The 22,434-nt window shown below is 40.4% G+C and overlaps 1 protein-coding gene across 1 annotated transcript in view; it reads left to right on the forward strand.

The window, feature by feature from the left end:
- LOC117795952 overlaps positions 1 to 22,434 on the forward strand; it is a 77,015-nt gene that overhangs the window by 33,560 nt on the left and 21,021 nt on the right. The window lies entirely within an intron of this gene.

Here is a 22,434-nt window from a genome sequence, read left to right on the forward strand (position 1 = left end):
ATTTTATTAACATTTTCTTTTCTGTAGCTTGATTGTAAGAATACAGTATATCATACATATAACTTACAAAATATTAGTAATCCACTGTTTATGTTATCGGTAAAGTTTCCAGGCAACAGTAGGCTATTAGTAGTTAAATTCTGGGGGAATGAACAGTTATACAGGGATTTTTTTTATACAGGGATTTTTGACTGCATGGGTGTTTGCACCCCTAACCCTCATGTTGTTCAAGACTCAGCTATGTAAGTGAAACTTAAGATTAATTCTAAGAGTTGAAAATCAGTTAACTGCATTTATTATATTATAACAATGGCACATGCTATTTGTTGCCTGCCTAGCATCCATCCCAACCTCACTTAACAGAATCTAACAAGACCCCAAGTTCTTCAAGTGTCTACTCTCATCCACCTAGCCAAAATTTTCAGGAGAAGTCAGCCCTATTTTCAGCCAGACAAAAGATCCCACATGGGCTATTTAGTGTTTCTTAAATTTGGGCATGCATCAGAATGACCTAGAAGGCTTGTCAAAGCACAGACTGCTGAGCTACATTCACAGATATTCTGACACCATAGATCTGAGGTGAGGCTGAAGAATTTGCATTTCCAGCAAGCTGCTTCTTTTTTTTTTTTTTTTTTTTTTANGATTTTATTTATTTGACAGAGAGAGACACAGCAAGAGAGGGAACATAAGCAGGGGGAGCGGGAGAGGGAGAAGCAGGCTTCCCTCTGAGTAGGGAGCCCGATGCAGGGCTCAATCCCAGGACCCTGTGATCATGACCCGAGCCAAAGGCAGACGCTTAATGACTGAGCCACCCAGGCACCCCTCCAGCAAGCTTCTAGGCTCTGGATGCTGCTTCTGCTAGTTTGGGCACCATTCTTTGAGACTTCCTGGTCTATGGGAGGCATAGCCATTGCAGTAACTATGTTATTGCTCTGGCTTTTTAATAGTGATTGGAATATATGGACAGTTTGCTTCCCTATCACATAAAATTCAAAACGAGGAGAAATATAAGAGGGTTAGCTTCATGACAATGCCTTGGGTCTCAGGTTTCCTTCTCTCTGTTGCTTTCTCATCTCCTTAGGAATTGCCCTCATCTTCATGTTTGAAGCTCACTCACTACCACCAAACCGTCATGCTAGCAAAAGGGAAAACATGAAGCAGTGGAGAGCATATAAATTCTTTTCCTTTTTTTTTAGGATTTTATTTTTTAAAGATTTTATTTATTTTTGCGTGAGCGCGTGAAAGAGATAGAGAGCATGGGGCCGGTAGGGGCAGAGGGAGAAGCAGACTCCCTGCTGAGCAGAGAGCCCAATGTGGGGCTCCATCCCAAGACCCTGGGATCATAACGTGAGCCCAAGGCAGCCGCTTAATGACTGAGCCACCCACGCACCCTGAGATTTTATTTTTAAATAACCTCCACACTTAATGTGGGACTTGAACTCACAGCCCTGAGATCAAGAGTCACATTCTGTATTGACTGAGTCAGCTAGGCACCCCCATACTACTTCTTTTAAAGGAATAACACAGAAATTTTTAAAAAAAGGGGGGGATAAGCCAGAAATTGCCCACAACATCTCCAATCACATCCTATTGGCCAGGATTTAGTCACGTGGCTACACCTAGGAGCCAGGGAAGCTGGGAAAGGTAGTTCCTAGCTTGTTGATTATATGTCCAGATAAAAATCAGGGTAGTTCTGTCATAGACAGGAAGGAAGTAAGAGAAGGCTGTCAAGTGGCAATTAACAGTCTCTGTAGCAGTGGTTCCATTCTCCTTTCCAACAATTGTTTAAAGGACGCATGACACACCTTTAGCCAATGAGACAGGAAAGGATGTCTGCTGAGGGTTTCCGGGAAAGTTTTCCTTTTTCCAGCAGAGGCATAGTATCTTCTCTGGGGTTCTATTATGTTGAATATGAACCTTAAAAAAGAGCAGTGGGAAGGCGCCTGGCTGGCTTGGTCAGAAGACCATTAGACTCTTGATCTCAGGGTTGTAGGTTCCAGCCCCACATTGGGTGTAGAGATTACATAAAAATAAAATCTTCTAAAAAAAGAGAGAGAACAGGGGGTTTCTTGCTACTAGGAGAAGAGCTAGCTTTTGGACACACCTTACTAAGTAAAGCTGGCAGAGAGAAAGTTGGAAAGAACTTATGTGCTCGATGAAGACCCAGAACCACTGAGTTAACCAGCAACCCTGAAGCTTCCCTGCCTATAGTGCCCTTGTTGTGTCAATAATAAATTCCTTATTCTTTAAGCCACATTGGTTTCCCTGTAGCTTGCAGCCAAATCATCCAAATGAATAAAGTGGTTTTCTAATTGTTTTTCTTTCTTTTTATTTTTGCACGGTAGGCCTCTTTATATTAGCTAAAAATCTCAAAGTTAGTATGAGATACTCAGCCCCTTCCCTTTTTCCCCCCAGATAATTTCCTCCTAGCCTCTTACTTGCTGGCCAGGTCTGCTACACAGCTGTCACCCTGAGACTTCCCTTAATTACTTTCCTCTTTGGAAACCACCGTTTCCTGCATGCCAGTGCTTTTCCTTGGTTTATGCCTTTGTCTTGCTGAGGCATACTGCCAAGTAGCTTCCTAAGGAAAGATATGTGGGAAGTGAATTTTCTGAGTCCTTGTGTGTTGGGATCTGTAGGCAGATTGGCTTCCTTCTCAGGTATGGCCTCTCCATGCATCCTTCAGGCTGGAATTGCCTCCACTGTGTTTTTTCCTCTCCTTACCACTTTCTTCTTTGTCTCCTGGAAATTTACTGAAAGATTTAGATCACTGATGGCCCTTTCCTCGTCTCTTGATTGCTCCTCAATTATACCTCTTTATTTCTTTATTGTCATTTTAATGAGGTCTTAGGAAGAAGATCACATAAATATGTCATTCCTCAATCTTGAACCAGAAGTTTTATCCCCTTTTAATAAGACTAATAAATAATTCAGACTTTGAAACTGAGTCATTGGATTGGATACTTCACATTTCAGTACTCTGTGAAAGAACATCATCTTACTGTTTCTCAAAAAACAATTTTTTTAGCACGTTCAAGATAAAATTAAATGAGCAAACTGTATTTGCCTGGGAATTTTCACCCACTCACTTTCCTGAATGTTCTTCAAATTACAATCAGGAATTAGAGTTTCTAATGTCTACTTTCCATTAGTTATGAGAAAAAAAAATTTTTTTTATCATTAATGCCGGAAGTGTGACTGAGCATCCAGGCCAGTAGAAATTTACAGTTCCAAAAGAAGTTTGGGGGTTTTTTTCCTAATAATTTTTTTTTAAAGATTTTATTTATTTATTCGACAGAGATAGAGTCGCCAGCGAGACAGGGAACACAAGCAGGGGGAGTGGGAGGGGAAGAAGCAGGCTCATAGCAGAGGAGCCTGATGTGGGGCTCGATCCCACAACGCCGGGATCACGCCCTGAGCCGAAGGCAGACGCTTAACCACTGTGCCACCCAGGCGCCCCTCCTAATAATTTTTCAATAATTCAATTGAAATTCAGTATTTTTTTCAATAATTAAATTGAAAAGAAGAGCTCTTAATTTCCATATCCATATGAAAGAAATATAAGAAAAAGCCCATGTCAACAGGTACAATGGAAAGAGCATGTAAACAATAATGTCAAAATGACTGAATGTATGGACCACTTAAATGTGCCCAGATGTAACGAATGCAAATTAGCCTTTCTTGAGTGCCTACTATGTGCCTTGTAACTTTCATATATTTAATAATTAATGCCCTCAGTCTTGTAAGGATCTTATTTCTATTATATTGCTAAAGAAACAAACTAAAGTAATATCCTTGCATAAAGTCACTGACAGGAAGGAATTGGCTGGGTTGGGGTTCAGTTCCACTTTTGCTGAACCCCAAAGTCTGTGCACTTTGCATCTCTTCATCATTCCATAAGATAGGTGGGTACATCTGTTCCCATCTGTATTCATTTCCTTGTGCCTCTGTTAACAAAGTGCCACAGCTGGGTGGCTTAAGACAACAGAAATTTATTGTCTCAGTTTTGGAGGCTAGAAGTCATAAATACAAGGTGTTGGCAGGGTCATGATCTCTCAAAGTCTCTAGACGAGAATCTGTTCCATGTCTTTCTTTTAGCTTCTGTTGTCATAAGTGATCCATGGTGTTCCTTGGTTTGAAGCTGCCTCATTCCAATCTTTTCTTCTGTGGTCACATGGCATTCTCTCTGTGTGTGTTTGTCTCACATGGTCATCTTTTTTTTTTTTTTTTAAGATTTTATTTTTTTATTTGACACAGAGAGAGAGAGTACAAGCAGGGGAAGCAGTAGGGAGGGGGAGAAGCAGGCTTCCACTGAGCAGAGAGCCTGATGTGGGGCGCAATCCCAGGACCCTGGGATCATGACCCAAGCCCAAGGCAGACGCTCAACCAACTTAGCCACCCAGTTGTCCCATCACACGGTCATCTTATAAGAATATCAGTCATAATGGATTAGCACCTACCCCCCACACCTAGCTCAAGTATGACCTCATCTTAGCTAATTATATTTTTAAAAACCCTATTTCCAAAGAAAGTCACATTCTGAGGTCCGGGGAGTTAAGATTTCAATATGTCTTTTTAGGGTGACACAATTTAACCCATAACACCATCTAATTTAGGTTTCCTTCTCTATCAGAGCTCTATTTCAACCATTTCCTGATGAATGAAAGTATTAGTACTGTTGAGGAAGAGAAGTTTTCCACTACCCTTCAAGATTCTTTTGGTTGGTCTAAAAATTAAATTGACATGAGACAGATTAACAGGAGCAAATCGAATTTGATTACCTATGTACATGGGTCTCTATAAGAATAGGAGGCCCACAAACAGATAAGTGAGGCTTATATGCCTTCCAGAGCTAAGGAGAAGAAGGTAGGCACCTGGGGCCTGAAAGGGAAGGAAGCAAATTCACAGGGAGATTAAAAAAAAAAGAAGAAAGAGTAAATGGGGGTGCCTGGGTGACTCAGTCAGTTAAGTGTACGACTCTTGTTTTCTGCTCAGGTCATGATCTCAGGGTCATGAGATTGAACCCGTGTTGGACTCCTCACTCAGCAGGGAGTCTGCTTAATGATTCTCTCCCTCTGCTCCTCCCCTCACCCCTCACTCTCTCTCAAATAAATAAATCTTAAAAAGGAAGAAAAGAGTAAATGTTCGGGAACCAAATGTGGCTGGGTCACACAGAAACAATGGAACATAGAATGGAATTTTAACAGATTTTGCTAAGCTCCTCACTATCTGCCACACCTAGTTTATATTATACCATAATTATCTATGGCAATAGCTCCTTTCCAGGAGCAGGCCCTCTAACTTGTTTCAGGCAGTTAGGGGATGATCAAGGGTTCTTAACTGAGTCTTCTATTTTTTTTATTTTTGTTTTTTTAAATAATCAGTCTAAAATAATCCATATGCCAGAGACACACTTTGAGATGGCAAAGTTTTCCCCTACCTTAACTAAAAGTTCTAACAAAATACACTCATACCATACCCTAAAAATATGGTAAAATTACTATTGAAGGAAACCTGGTTTTAAAATCTTAAATCTGTATTAGAATCATACTATTGAAATATTTCGTTTCCATGGATCATTTTTCTTTGTGTTAAATTTTTCACACATTAAATTATACACTGGAGTTATTATTATCACATTAGGAGTAATTGAACAATTAATTCCTCAAGAAGAGTCTCATCAGAAGTGATTCCAGGGTATTAACCAGTGCATTGTGATGACAACTAGGTCTTTTAGAATGTAACGATTATCCTCAGAGGACTGCCCTTTTTGTAGACTCGGAAGTGTGACTACAGTAAGTTTGGAGCTCATCTCAATGCCAAGTCCAATTGTTAACACTTCAGTATTTACCGTGCTATTGTTTCATTGCTGATGCTTTTTCCAGAAACACCTAGCTGCCCATTAAGACTAGATGTACCTGCTGTGTACTGATGTTTTATCTATTTGAATAGACAGTAGATTATACCAAAGATATAAACAGGAGCATTTCACAAATGCAAAAAACATTAAGGTGGTTTTTGGTGATTAAGATACTTACTGTATTTGTTATAAAAGGGCATGTCTACAGAATTTGAATTCCCCTGGCTGGGACAGTGATCTATCTAGGCTATAGCACAGGGCCCCTTTCAGGTGTCTAAAATTATCAAGAGGGACAAAGTTGTATTTGCAGAAGGGCACACATTTACATATGGCTTGCATAAATCATTTTGCTCATGCCGCACTTCTGTTACTCCCGTGGTTTCATTTCCCTTACCTTACTATCGATGACCGACCCCCATCTTCCAGAGAGACAGTTTGAGGCAATGTCATTTTCTGGTTATCCATGTTGTTCTTCTAAGATTCCAGACATGTGGAAGTTCATTTGTTTAACAAAAGTAATCCGACTCCTCCCCAGGCCCTCCAGCTTTTCAATTTTGGAGTGTGTGTGACTGGGAACATTTCTATTTATACAAAACCTACACACACACACAGCCTGAAGCTTCTACCCTGCTTGACTGCAAGTCCAGTTTCCTCCCCAACTATTTCGGAGTATCCTTGGGGCGGGTGAGAGAATTGCTTATCCTTTCCATACTCTCGTTCTGGTCCTTACTTCTCACCTCCCTCCCACCACCCTCTGGCCTTCTTTGTCATTCATCTCTGCTGTTTCACAAACATTCCTCCACACCTTGTTCTTCTCTCTAATCTCTACCCCTCTTACACCACATGCAGAGCCCTTTCTTATTTTTCCCAAAGGATGTAAGGCAAGGCTGCCATGTTTAACACACTTTATCAAGGAAACTATTTTTGCAGAAGAGGGAAATTTAAGCCTGGATAGCCTATTATTACTGTCAGTGGCATTTATTGACCACACCCTTCAGTTGGGGTCTCCTGGGGACATCTGTTCTCTAAACCACCCGCCCAGCCCGACCCACCTCTATGTTGTCTGGGCCCACTTCCTCCTTTTTAGCTGCCTCACCTCCACCACTTTCAGGTAAAGGAAACAGAAATCCCCTAATTAAAAAAAAAAAAACAAAAAAAAAACTGTGCTCCAAATGAAGGCCCTCCTTCTACATTCTTGAAAGGCACATTAATAACAGCATCGCATAATCAAACAGCACCTACCATCCCATCCCAGTTTGAACCACATGCGTTGGGATTACTCAACTGCCAGCCTTCCCTGAGAACAATGGACAGAAAGGACAGAGGGAAGGTCCCTCCTGGAACAAAATAAAGGTCTCTTTCAAGCTTTTATGCAGAATGCGGACACTACACCAGTGTCACATCAGCACTTTAAAATTCTTCCTGCTACCAAAATGTGTCAACACTACCTAGTGAAGACCTGTTATGGGGTACGTATTACCACGTTTGTGACGTGAGAGGTCCCAAAGATTAGGGACTTTGCCTGGCCTCCCGACCTTCCATCACATGGGGACCCCTCACTGAAAATGGATTCTACGCCTGGTTCTGTCCTGTGTTAGCTCTGTGTCCTTGGATAAGTCACCCGAACTCTCAGAACTTTAGTAATCCCACCTTTAGAATAAACCAGCCTCGACATGCTTTCAGGACTTTGCAGGAAGTGAGACTATAAGAAAGTAAGTACTTATAAAATTGTATGCAAATGCACAGTGTTATAATTACTAAATCTTAGTCCATTCTAAGAGATTCTTGTGAACAGATGCCCTGTAGAAAGTAGTTTTTGTGGATTCTGGGATGTTTCTAGAAGGTGGTTAGAAGTTGGAAGGGAGGAAGAAAGAGACATTTGAATACAGTCATCATAATATCCAAAGTTATTATGCCAGGCTCCTGGTGGACAGAGGTATTAAAATAAAATAACAATGAAACATTTTAAAAATAAAGTAAAATAATAATTAAACTCAGAAAGGGAGGCCAAGGAGTGAGTGCTACAGGTGAGTGCAGTGCTTGAAAATTAGAGCTCAGGGCTTCTGGATAGAAGTCAGATATCCTGGGTGCAAAACCTTCCACTACAGCAAGACCTTGATGGATACTTAGCCTTTCTTTGCCTCAATTTCTTCATCTGTAAAAAAAACCAAAACAAACAAACAAACAAAACGTTGTTACAGCTCCCATTTCCTAGTGTTTCTGTGAGGCTTAAGTAAGCTAATACATCTGAGGCCTGTAGAAGTTTGCATGATAAATGGCCTAACACAGCAAATACTAACCACTGTTATATCTGGATAGCCTAATGATGGTTTACCCCAGAGTTGAGGAGACTTTTCTGCTTAAGTTCAGAATGCTTACCTGAAACCTTTGAGTTTGAGGATTGTACTCTACGTGTCTGCAAGTGAATGATGTGAACTAACCCCCATAATCCTACCCTTCTCACTCCACCTTTCAAGGTCCTTCAACATAAGTACTTGTGCCTTTATTGATTACTGTTGCGCTGCGATCAAACATCTGAGTTTTTATTCATCTCTCCTCATTGGTGCACCAGATTTCATGCTATCATTGTGGCTCTCTTTGCAACAGTATTCTACTTGGTTCTTCAGCAAGGGGGCCAGAGAAAGAGGTAGAACTGTCTTTGAAACAATGCTTTCATTGAACATTCTCGAATGCTGTGTATGTACGTGTGTGCGTGTGGTGTGTGTTTTCTGTTGTTTTGTTGACTCAGATACAGCTGGTGGTCTGCTTTTCTTCCTAAGACTTTCTTCCTTGCTTCCATCTGACCAGTGGTTTCCCAGTTTGTGTGTTTATGGAATTTATTCGTTCCTTATCCGCAAAAAATCTACCTCCATGACCTCAAAATATATGTGGGTGTGCCTGTCAGGGACACACAGTGGAGGCGTTGTGTCTTGGAGCCAACCCATACTCTGTGTGCGATCCCAGGACAAGGGCATTTACTTTGGGCCAAATGTCATTTACAGATACAAAAAGCTGGTCCGTAGTGTAATGATCTCCGAGCTCTCTGGGGTGAGGAAATGGGCAAGGTTGGTAGCAGTTTCAGGTTGAACCTGTTTGGTTTCTTTCTGCTGCGGCAAGGTGACCACAGTGGAGGGTTTTGCTTTCTCTGCTCTGAAGTTTCACAGCTTCCCCGGTGAACTCCAAGGTGAATGAGGTAACTGTCTCACTTTATCCAAACAGGGGCTGCTTTGTAACCCAGACAGCCGGCCTAGTATTCTAGTGAGACAGGGGCATGTTCTCAAAGAGACAGCCGGACTCGCGAGAGCATCACCTCCCTGTGCCAAAGAGCCTGGTGAGCTTCGGAATCATAAATCCACCATGTAGGATGCCCACAAAGGGAGCTAACTTTGTGACTCAGTGTTTTTAACAGAATGCAGGAACCTGTGATGTGTTTGTCTGCTCTGGGGTCATCTGCCTCCTGATCTTTCGCAACCACGATGCTGAGAAGCCTACGCTTTCTTGCTTTCCTTTCTTGTTTCTAGAACTCTGTTGATTGACATTTTCCGGGACTCCACCCCTTCCCTTCTTGTCTTCTTGTCTTTAGTTTTAACTTTATTGTTCCTTCTTTTTCTTAAAAAGATTTATTTATTTATTTATTTGAGAGAGAGAGAGAGTGTAAGTGGGAGGAGGGGCAGAGGGAGAGAGAAACTCAAGCAAATTTCATACTGAGCACAGAGCCTGGGATGGGGGGAGGCTCTATCTCAGGACCCCAAGATCAGGACCTGACCTGAGCCAAACCCAGGAGTGGGTCGCTTAAGCGACTGAGCCACCCAGGCACCCCTATAGCTCCCCCTAATCATTTAAAAATGCACATTATGTTCATACAATATGTGATATATTTAGAAATTTTATCCTACCTTTTTAAAAACTTAGTATACTTTGAGCATTTCTCCATGCCATTACATTTTTTGGGAAACATGCATCTTGATGATGATATAATATGACAACTTATGTCCTAGGATTGCTTAACCATTCCTTTTTTTTTTTTTTTTTTGACATTTGGNCATTTGGATTGTTACTTTTCAATATTGCACTTGATTCCGATGTTGGCTAGCCCTTGCATCTGTGTGGGATGACTCTGGGCAAGTCCCCTCCTCACGATGGCACAAAATTCAATAAAATGATATTAAATAATGAATTAATCAAAGTGTGCCATTCAGGTATCCCTGCTGTAGGGAAAGAAAAAAGAAGTCTTCTCCCCTTATCCATCTTAGTGTCAGTGGCTGGGCCCTGCGAATCAGACCGATGAGTTGATTAATGAGAGAAAAACAGAGGTTTATCAAGGCTCGCATGGGACATGCGTGGGGGTACTCCAGGAGGAGTAACTCAAAGAGGGTTTATGTACCACATTAATAAAGATAAGTAGTTTTGTAGAAACTTGACAAGACAAAAGACAATGACTCTGGGCTTCTAGGGGTGGCACATTGTGAGAAGGCAAATGTATGGGAAAAGTAAGGAAGGTCTGGGCGAGTTAATAAAATTGGTGATGTAGATTCCTCTGGTGCCTCTAGGCCCATAAGAGTCTGGAGTTGTCTCTGGGGCTCCATTTCTGTCCTTTCTGGTAGAGAGGAGAAGGGGGGGGCACCTTTACAAACTTAGGCCTTGGTTTTTGGCAAATACGGGAAAGGCAGAGAGCTTTTCTTGAATCTGCTTTTCCTCAGTTGCGTTCGGCTCGAAATAATCCTTATGCCCAGATGGTGCATTTTAGGGCACGTCCTGCTACCCTTCATTGTGGTTCATGTCAGTCATCCTCACTGTTGTTGGCACCCTCTTCTAAGGAGACTTCTGCCTCCGGTCGCCACTGCTACAGGCACCAGCTCAGGGGGCCTTATCTGAACCCTGTGGGCCTTCCGCACCAGCCACAACTGATGAGACCGGGTTGGCACCAACCCAACGGCAGGCCAGAGACAATGGTGTGGGCCAGTGGGAGAGGACAACCGGATCAAACTGAGAAGCCAGGAGAGAAAGAGGCAATTACCTGAGGGAGGGAAAGGTAGAACATACAGAGAGAAGCCTTGGGGGAGAAAACGCAGTGGGAGACAGCCTGGAGATTTGATTTCCACACCTGGCTCTGCCACTGACCTTGAGGAATTTATTTAACTCCTTCAAACCTCACTGTTCTCATCTGTAAATTGGACAGAATCACCCTTACCTCATAGGCTTTGGGGGAGGATTAGAGATAGAGTGTATATAACATAACAGAATAGGACCTCACCAAATGGTAGCTATTATTACGCATAAAAGTATTTTTTAGAGAGGAAATAAATACAATAGAATCTTCTAAAATCATCACTTATAATAAAGAATAAAGCATATGGGGGAAGTAAAGGATTTATACAATACAATAGCTAGATTTTAAGTTAAGACACAGTCTGTTTTAATGACATGTTTATACACTATACTTAGCACAGTGCCTGACAAATCTTAAGTGTTTGATGAATGCATATTGCTTTCAGTAAATAGCTTCAAAGCAAGATTTTCCTTTGACTCTAGTACCACTCGGATACTTAGTTGATTGAGCATTTTTACCAATGGAATCTCCTTGCCATAACTTGCCTCAATGTAACTCACTGAGCCCCTTGCATGTGGAATCATTGCAACAATGTTTCTCTTTGAAAGGCTGGGGTTTATGAGGCCATTTTTTCCTTTAGTCTATTCCCTATTCCTTTTAATTCTCATTTGCTTTTTAGTTTCTACCATATTTCACAGGCAGCAAAATAAAGCAAACAAAAGACCTTTCATAAAAGTAACTTCCTACTATAACTTCTCTCCGTGAAATCTGCTGAGATGACAAAAAACAATCATAAAAGAAATGAAAACGTAAGCCAGGCTAGTTCCTCCAAATCTTTCATAGGGTACCAGTATTGATATCTAAGTGAAAAGTCTCTGCAAGATCCTGAAAGTAACCCTGAACTCAAGGCAGGATGAGCTAGGGAGGGAAAGGGAGTGTGAGGTGTGGTTGACACCTGCTGTTTTTGTCCTCTCTGGGCAATACTCCTGTCTACACTAGGGAGCTGGTCTTCCCAGAGCCTATGGGACTGGCAATGGGGGTGGATACTCCATTCAATCATGACTCCCCAGCCATGTTAACACAATACAGTTGGGCACTGACCCAAGCAAATCTGATCTTATTTCTTCCAAGGGATTTGATATATGAAATATTGGGAAAGAGAGGGAGTCTCTTATTTTTACACCAGGAATTATAAGGTTATACATACAATTGGCACTACCAGGAGCCATATTTCCTACCACATAAAATGAACTTATTTGTATCAGAAGAGAATCAGGTCACATAGAAAAGAAAATAAAAAATCAGAGACAAACATAACCCGAGAGGAAGAGTGGGAAATATAATCTTGGTGACATCATTTGAACACCTGAATGCACCTGTGACTAAAGCCTTTGTTTGGTAGAGCAGATTGTAAGAGTAGAAAATGAGTTCTCCTGTCCCCACCCCCACCGCACTTGTAGCCCCAGGCTTGGTAAGTTGGTAAAAAGGTTTTAAAGAAAGAGGGAAGTTACTGGCACACAGAAACAGGGAAGAATTTGGAACCGAACAGCCATCCAGGAGGGAGGGGATGAGGAGCAGAAGTGGAGGAAGAATAGAGAGAAGATGATCTTTTCCTGTGACAGAACTGCTCCTCAGAGCTTTTCAACTTTTAAACAAATTCAACTAAAGATCGCTAGATATTGATGTCAGTTGATTTCTTGGGAAAATCTTTTTTTTTTTCTTTTTAATGGTACGTAGTTTTGTATGCTCATAGTTTTGTATCTGTGACATATAGAGAACAGAGACATGGGATTTAGTTGATACTGTGAAGTCTTTGGTCTTTCATACATCCTGAAGTTGGTTGGGGACTAAACCAGTTATTGCAGTCTTTGAAAGGCCAAGAGGCCTTAACTATCATCTGAATTATAGATGTAAAAAGAAACAAAGAGGATTCAACACACACAGAAGAGGTGTTTCCTGGAGAAGAAAACAAAACAATAACAAAAAAAGGAAAAAAATTATTCAGCGTTAATACAAAGAATTTGTCCTGAAAGAAGAGATCTAAATATTCAGGTTAAAACAACATCAAGGAAAAAAGTCATGAGATCAAGACAAGATCAGAAAGTGATCAAGATCAAGACATATCCTGATAAATTTCAAGGATGAAAGAAGTGTTACGAGCATCCAGACAGAAAAGACTTGTCACCTTTAAAGAAAAATAAAATATATCAGGCAGGCCTTAGATGTCTATCCTTAGGGACACTAGAAACAAGCAATGGTGAAAAGAAAAAAATATGACACAGAATTCTTAGCCTAGCCAGGATATCTTCCAAATATAAAGGCATGAGAAACACAATCTTAAATATGTAAGAACTTTGTAATTATAGTGATAATAAAATCTCTCTAAAAAAATCTGCTTAAGAAAATAACCCTGCTGTCTGAAAGAATTATCATATTTAGAATTTATAAGTTAAGTTGCGATACAGATCGATTAGCAGTAAATACTGTGGTCTGTTAAAAAGAATTAAATCTTTTATAACTGTGGTATCTTTTGCTTCTAAATAATGTGATCATTATGGCTTCTGAAAGAATTGTGTTTTTATTATCTTACCAAGTGAAAATATAAGAATAATTTGACAATAATAGACCGAGATAAGAATAAAAAAGAATCCCAGAACGTGCCAACAAAAAGCAAAAGATTTGTAGTTGGTTCACGGTAGCACACTAAACGAACATGTCCCCTTCCACCCCGCGTTCCTTTGAGAAGGTGGAAAAGAAGCCAAAAGGCAATTAAATGACAAGAGTGCTAGAAAGCAGAGAAAGAGTACAGACCACAAAGTTGGAAGTATTCATGCAGACAGTAGAAGAGTTTGCAGGGACAAAAAAGGGAAGTGACACCACAACCCCAAATATCAGAAGTAAGAGAGATTTTTCCCAGGGAAGCACCTAGAGAGGCTGAGCTCAGAGTCAAGAAATCCAGCACACTGGAGAGCGGGTGACATCATGCCAGTTCCAGGCTGAGCCCTGGAGGGGACTGGCAGCTTCTACTTTCCTTCCCCTTGGAGCTCTTGGAACCCAGCTACCTCTCAGAACCCAGAAGCCACTCTGTGAAAAGCACGGGCCACATGGAAAGGTTAAGTGAAGGTGTTCTAGTCACCAGATCCAGCTGAGCTTCCAGCCTATAGGCAAGCACCACATGTGGCCATGGGAGCGAACCATCTGGAAGAATGAAGCTTGGGAGAATACAGCTCCACCCACACCTCATGGAGCAGGAGATGACTCAGCAGAACCCAGTCAACCCGCAGGAGCACTGGAAATTATAGAATAGTATGGACATGTTGAAAATACTGAGAGCGAAAGAGAATACTATAATTAACAAATACTGAGTGCAGAAGAGGGAAGGGGACATAAAAGGAATCAAAATATAGCAATATACCTTAAAGTGTTAATTATAACCACCAGAAAAGCAAACCCAGAAAATCTTAAGTTGTTTCTGGAAAGTGGGACTAAGGGTAGGAATAATTTAGAAGGCAGTTTATATTTTTAATTTTATTTTTTTAATTATTTTTGAAAATTTTATTTGAGAGAGAGGGAGAGTGAAAGAGAGCATGAGCAGGGCAGAGGAAGATGGAGACACAGACTCCCTGCTGAGCAGGGAGCCCGACATGGGGCTCAATCCCAGGACCCTGGGATCATGACCTGAGCAAAAGGCAGACGCTTAACCGACTGAGCCACCCAGGTGCCCCTTATATTTTTAATTTTAGACTCTTCTTTGTTTTCCTTTGTTTTTTGGCCACGTAAATCTACTTCCTTATTATATTTAAGAAACCAAGTTAGAAGGTTATATTTAATGTGTAAAAATAAAGAAATATATCAAAATGTTATCACTTCTGTCTAGGAAGAGTGGAATTTTTTTTCTCTATTTTTTAATTTTACCAACTTATATATGTTATATATATAATAAATATATAAAAATATAAAATGTATTTTAAAACCAATTTATATGTGTAAAGACTGATTAGATGAAAATACAAAGGCCAACCACATGTACACTGAAGATAAAAGACCTCAAAGAGACTGAAAATAAAAGAAGGAACAAAAGTGTAGCCAGCTGGGGCACCTGGATGGCTCAGTCGATTAAGCGACCGACTCTTGAATTTGGCTCAGGTCATGATCTCAGGGTCATGAGATTGAGCTGGCATATTGGGCTCCATGCTCAGCTCAGTGGGGAGTCGGCTTGAGATTCTTCCTCTCCCTCTCCCTCTGCAATCCCCACCCCGTGTCTGTGCATGTGTGTGTGCACATGCTCTCTCTCAAATAAATAAATAAATAATTTTTTTTTAAAGATGTGATTTATTTATTTGAGAGAGAGAGAGAGAGCAAACAAGCATGAGTTGGGGGGAAGGGCAGAGAAAATAAAGTAAAATAATAATGGAAATATTAATAATACAGGTCGAAACACATGAGGCAAAGTCAGGGTTATACCAAGAGAAAATTTCCTGACCTCCAATACCTTCATTGCTTATCAAGGAAAATGAAGAATTTCTTAAATAAGTAAACAACTAACAAAGTTGTTTAAAGAGTGACAACAATGTTCTTTAAAAAGTTGAGAGAAATAATAGAGACAATGCAAATGAACAAAACACTTGTTAAATCACTCTAGCCAGTTCTTGGAACACAAGAACTAAAACAAGACTTGTCCTAAAAAATGGAATAAATCCTAGCTGCTATCGTGGGAAAAACTGGAGAAAGCATAAATATACAGAAAACGAGGAGGTAGGAAAATCCAGACTGGCCCCACCATTCCACCCCGCTGGTCTGTGATTCGTGGGTAGGACTCCACTTCTTCAGGCGTTTCTTTTGTGAAAGATAGCCCAGGGCTCTGGAACTAACCCCAACAGATGAAAACTGAGAAATAAGTGGGGACTAAAGCAACAATCATATTAATATAAAGTCCTCAGGGCAGGAGTGCTTAAGATTTCTGCAGTAGTGCTTAAGATTAGGAGACACCCAACAGTTGGTAAAGAAAAGCTGACTTAAGCAACAGGTATTTGTCATGGAGGAAGTTCAGATCCTCATTTGATTGGCTGTCCATCAGTTAGACACCCAGGCCCCATTTGAAATGGTGGATGAGGCTACAACTGATGTGATCAGCAGTAGACAAGAGGTGTCCACTCAAAACCAGTCGAACAAACAAACAAAACCATAGTACTTCTTTATTCCAGAATAGGATGTCATCATAGTATTGTCATGTTGGGAAGGTACGATTTAATTCAGCCGCATCTTGGCGGGTTTTTCTGAACATCACTTTTATTTCTCTATAGTAGATAAATTAACTGGTATATGTGCATAAGCAAAGTGCATTTCTTTTGTTTTTCTTTTATTAATTTCAGTGGTCACAATGGTAAAGATCAGCTAAAAAAAAAAATCCATTCTAGGAAAATACTGCTCTTTCCCATGAGTAGCATGTTCATTCAACTTGTTACAATTTCATTAAGGTTAACAACAAAACTTACCTGCCCCCTGCACGAGATAAAATCAATGTTTTCTTTGTATCGTTGTAAAACTAAGGTTCGATTCCTAATTTTGTGTGTGTGTATAGGTCTACCTAGAAGAGAGAAAAAAACACTTAAGGGAAATTGATTCCAGAATCTGGATAGTCTTTCCTACATATTATCAGTCTTTATGTTTATATACATTTCTTATTACAATTTTGGTTATTTAGAATTTAAATTTTCACTACTAATTTTTTGTGTTAGATCATTGTGCTCAGAGAATGTACTCTGTATCATTTCTGCTCCTAAATTTTATCAGTAGTTTCTTTGTTGCCTGACAATAAATTCCATTGCGACTGGAAAAGTATTATCCATATAAAAGGTCGAACATTCGATATGCAGCTATTAGGGTAACTTTTGTTCATTTTATTACCACTGCCCCCATAAGCTAGCTAATTTATTGCCTGTGTGATATATGAAAGACTGAGAAAAGTATTTTAAAATATCCTATATCTGGGGCGCCTGGGTGGCACAGCAGTTAAGCGTCTGCCTTCGGCTCAGGGCGTGATCCCGGCATTATGGGATCGAGCCCCACATCAGGCTCCTCCGCCATGAGCCTGCTTCTTCCTCCCCCACTCCCCCTGCTTATGTTCCCTCTCTCACTGGCTGTTTCTCTCTGTCAAATAAATAAATAAAATCTTAAAAAAAATATCCTATATCTATCAATATTATATATATTCTTTTTTGATTATATATTTTGACAGAATCTTATTCATAGTTTAAGGGATATGAAGTATAACCTTTATTAACATATTTGATAGTGACTTCCTTTCGGGTGTAAAACTGGGTTCACGGCCAGAGCAAATGCAAAATTAAACTTTCTATTTTATAATATTCTGTATTATCTCTGCTTCCCAACCCTGTCCATGTGCTGTTTCTATTTTTCAAAGTAACGAAGGAAGCAAAGTATAAAATGAGACAGTCTTTTGTACCACAGTGTTTTATGCCTTCACGTCTACACTGTATGATACTAGTAGTATTCTTGCTTTCTGTATTTATTTTTTGTTTAGGATTGCCTGATAAATATTTGGCCATCTTTTCTTTTTAGTTTATATCAGAAACTAGGGGTGGGGGGGGGAGCCTAGGTGGCTTAGTCAGTTAAGCCGCTGACACTTGGTTTCAGCTCAGGTCATGATCCCAGCCAGGGTCATGGGATGGGGGTGGGGAGCATTGTAAGACTCCTTGCTAAGCTTGAGATTCTCTCCCTCTCCCTCTGCCTTCCCCTCTAGTGTGTGTGCGTGTGTGTGCATGCACATTTTCTCTCTAAAATAAAATCAATAAAACCTTTATATCAGAAACTATAGGGTCGGGGCGCCTGGGTGGCACAGCGGTTAAGCGTCTGCCTTCGGCTCAGGGCGTGATCCCAGCGTTATGGGATCGAGCCCCACATCAGGCTCTCCCTCTATGAGCCTGCTTCTTCCTCTCCCACTCCCCCTGCTTGTGTTCCCTCTCTCGCTGGCTGTCTCTATCTCTGTCGAATAAATAATAAAATCTTTAANNAAAAAAAAAAAAAAAGAAACTATAGGGTCATTCAATATTAGAAAGTTTGTTACTATAATGTTATATTGTTAAATTAAACAAGGAGGTCATTAGATTGATGCTCCAGCAGCCTTTAAAAGCAAACCAAAGCCTAAGCCTGGAAATGCCTCAAGGTTACAAAATTGAAACCTAAGGACAGCCAGTCCCAAACAGCCAACTAGGCTTTCCACTGTAATGATCTATGATTTCCTTTCATTGCCTCTGCCCACTCTCTATGTAAGTCTTTCCCTGAGTTCCTTATGGAGTGTCCCTAACCAGTTCTTCTTTGGCATGGCCTGATTTGAACTGATTTTTGCTCAAATGAACTCAATATTTTTTATATGCCTCAGTTTATCTTTTAACAATATTAATGAGTCCAATAAGCCTTTTGTTTTTTATTTTTCTTAAAAGCATCCCTTTAATTCCAAAGAATCATGATTCTTTTTTTTTTTTTTTAAGTAGGCTCCCCACTCAATGTGGGGCTTGAACTCACAAGCTTGAGATCAAGAGTTGCCTGCTCTACTGACTGAGCCAGCCAGGTTCCCCTCTAACAAGTCTTTTAAAAAGCAGTGTATGCTAGAAGGCGTTGAATAAAATTCAACATCTATATACCTAGTGTCAGAAAACTAGGAAAAGAAAGACACTGTCTGAATCATTTTACCTTTACTCTTTTCCGTGACTTATTTTTCGGGGTGTCCCTAGAAATCCCATTGACTGGATGGATGCTGTCTGAAAATCTGTGGATTCGGTCTGAAAATCTTTGTCTTTTCGTAGGAAATTTAACCTATTGATACTCATTGTTATAACAGATATAGTGATCTTTCCTGTGTTATTTTGTTGCATAATTTATTTTTAAATTCTACTAGTGATTGCCTTTAGGCCATTGGAACAAATCTGCATTTCTCTAAATGACAAAGCCAAATGGGAAATGGAGCTCTCTTTAACTCTCCAGCTCCATTCAAGATAAATGCATAGTTGAGTTTGGCTTTTCCTAAACCACGGGTTCCCTTGCCTTTACAACTATAATAATCCAGATTATTGTTAGTTAAATATTTTAATATTGTGTGTCTTTTCTTTCAATATTTCCATGACTGCAAGTGCAAAAATTCTTCATAAGATATTAGCAAATAGAATTCAACAATTAAAAAAGGATAACATATCATCATGAAGATAGGCAAGAGTGGTTTAGCGATAGATCAATCAGTGTGACTTGCCCTATTAACAGCAACGCAAAGAGGAAAATACTCTGTGAACATTGCAAAAGATGCAAAAAAAGAGCACATGTGTTATCTTGTGTTACAGTCCCCCTGACACCTGAAGCTCTGGGTTTTGTTTGTATGTGTTAAGTCTGTTTTCTCACTGTTGTTCAGTTGGGTAATTTCTTTGGCTCTCTCTTCAAGTTCGCAGAGACTTCAGGTCATCTCCCTCCTGCTGTTGAGCTGATCTGCGAGTTTTTTTCATTTTGCTTATTGTATATTTCAGTGCTCCCCAGCTAAAAGAGCAATACAGCAATGTAGTGATTGCAACCAGAGCAGGGACAAAAGGAATAGGATGGGAGCCAGACAGCAGATATCCAGGACCATTCACAATGTGGGAAGCTTATAAGGGAGTTTTCATTACTTTAGCAGATAAGATGGATGCCCAGTCTGCGCCTGGTTGTGGTACAGCACGATGTCGAGGAGTAAGATGATTCTTTCTATAGAAACTGAGAGGATCAGAACTCAATAGGCACCAGGTAAGGTCCTATTAAATATGGGTATCTTAAGCAGAGCCTGGGAAATATGCTCGTATGTACACCATTTATGCTGGGAAGTGAACCTAGTGGTGGGAGGTACTGGAAGAGGGAATAGGGTGACCATTGCATTTTCAACTGCTCACGGCTCTGGGGAACTGGAGTTTAATCTTGCCGGAAGGTCGGTGAGGAGCCCATATATAATTCACCTGAGAATTGTCCACTGGAAGAGGGGACTCTTCATCATTGGGATCCCCATCCCATCATCAAAGGTTGTCCTACCATGTGTTACCTCTCTCTCCTTCCAGCTCGCCCAGGCAGCTTCCTACAGTCCACTCCCTCACTGGTTGCTGCAGATATGAGGCCTTTCAGAGCAAAAATCATGATATATTCATAACCCTTAAGATCCCTTCCAGCCTTAAAATTCCATAACCTCCATTTCATCTTCCCATTGACCATCCAACCACACAAAATGGTAACCCTGGGTTGAATGTTTGCACTTTACTGGTAAACAATCTCCTTGGAAAATCTAAAACATGGAACTTACAATGATTCCTTTTCTAATGTATTTTTTAACCAAAAGAATAATCTTCAGGCAGAAAATCTAACTGTATTCCTTGTCTGTTTCATGTGGTCACAAATAGCGAGAGTTTAAAGTACCAAAAGATAGTTATGAGTCTGAATATAGACTCTTACAAGACCAGGTAATAACAAAGACAACTTAAGCAAAAACATAAATAAATGAAACATGTGGTAAGGACCTTTTTAATGCAATTTTCCCAAAACTTTTTAATTTGAAAACTTACAGAAAAGTTAGAATATTTCTTTTTTATTTATTTATTTTATTTTGTTTATTTATTATTTTTTAAATTTATCTCTTCATCCAATGTGGGGCTCAAACTTAACAACCCCGAGATCGAGAATCGCAGGCTCTGGGGACTGAGCCAGCCAGGCGCCCCCTAGAGGAGCTGCCGAAATAGCACAAAGAACTCCCTGGTACCCGCTCCCTTGATTCACAAACGCCTAACATTTGGCCGCTTTTGCTTCCTCTTTCTCTTTCTCTGTCCCTCTCTCTGAATCATTTCAAAGTACCTCGAGGGCATCATTGCACTTTATTCCTAACTATTTAGGAATAAGTAGTTAGTTATTCCTAACTATTTAATTCCTAACTCCTAAGAGAAAGGACTGTTTCCTACATATACTGTGATCATATTCAAGAAGTTTAACATTGGTATATTATCTAATAATCATTTACTATTAAAACATTAAGAATAATGGCCATAAGGCAGGAGAAAAAAATCTTTTCCTCCACCCTTCCTAGGTTCTCCAGGTTGGGCCCTGTGTGTTAGACTGGCCAAAAACAGATCAACAGGAGAAAAATGAACGGACATGTATTAACCTGTAGGCTACTCACGACCACATGGGATGAGTAAGCCAAAGGGCTGGTTAGAAGTGGGGCTCCTGTCCCATCTTAGGTTAAACAAAGGGAAGGTGGCTTTGGCTTTCTAGCAGGGGAGGCAAGATCTGAGAAGGTGAGCCAGGTAAACTAGGGTTGGTAAGGTTTTTTATGCACATTTAGGTCAGCACTTTCTCCTGGGATGAGAACTGGAAGAGACTTCCTCTTCCTGCTAATGGGAGGGAGAGGCATCTTTACAAATGGAAATTTCCATTTCTTTTACAAAAGGAAAACTTGGGCCTTATTTTAGAGCTTTTCCTGCATGTGCTATTAGCTAAAATAATCCATGTTTTGGGGTGGCTTAGTCACAGCCAAAAATCCAATTTCCCCACTTGTCCCAATAATGTCCTTTGTCGTTTTTTTTTTTTCCTCATTTTAATCCAGGACCCAGTCTAACATCATGTACTGCACTTAATTGTCAAGTAGCGTTAGTTTCCCTTAATCTCAGTGTACTGCCTTTTCTCCGTCCTTTTAAGACAAAACATGTAAGGTCCCTGGGTGACTCAGTCAATTAAGTGTCTGCGTTTGGGCTCAGGATCCTGGGTTTGAGACCCACTTTGGCCTCCCTGCTTAGTGGGGAGTCTGCTTCTCCCTCTCCCCCTGCCCCCTACTGTGCTCTTCTTCTCAAATAAATAAAATCTTAAAAAAAAAAACAGTATGTAAAGTGTCCAGGCCCGTTGTTTTATACAGTGTACCAGAATTAAATTCAGATTAATCATGTCAGCTGGCCTGTTGTGTCCTCAGTATCTTTAGTCGGCTCCTATGCTTTTTGACTTGTTGCCATGCACTTTTAAACACTTCCTTACTTTCTGGATCGGTAAGATCATGATGGTCCAGGCCCACCTTTGCTTTTCTTACTCCAAACCTGAAATCAACCAGGGAGTCAGTTCCTTTCAGTGGGAATAGTTTTTTTGATTACTGTGTTTTAATATACAGCATTTGTATGCTGTGGGGAAAAAAAGGAAAGTAGTCCTGGATAGGTTGGAGAACTGTGATCATGTATCCCGTGATCTATTTTCTCTAGTAGATATCAATTAGAGTTGCTAATTATGGAAATAATCTTTGACAATTGGTTTTAAAAAAGATTATCATCAGCCATGTCAAATTAATTAAGCAAGGAGGTCACTGGACTGAGGTGGCTCTGATATCTTAGTAGCCTACAGAAGCAAACAAAACAGACGCCCAAGATGCCTCCAGGTTAAGACATCCAAAACCTAAGGACAACCAATCGCAAACAGCCAACCGGGCTATAAGCTGTAGCCAATCAAATGATTTCCTGGCTTT

The sequence above is a fragment of the Ailuropoda melanoleuca genome, chromosome 14 (assembly GCF_002007445.2).
Source record: "Ailuropoda melanoleuca isolate Jingjing chromosome 14, ASM200744v2, whole genome shotgun sequence".
Classification (NCBI taxonomy): domain Eukaryota; kingdom Metazoa; phylum Chordata; class Mammalia; order Carnivora; family Ursidae; genus Ailuropoda; species Ailuropoda melanoleuca.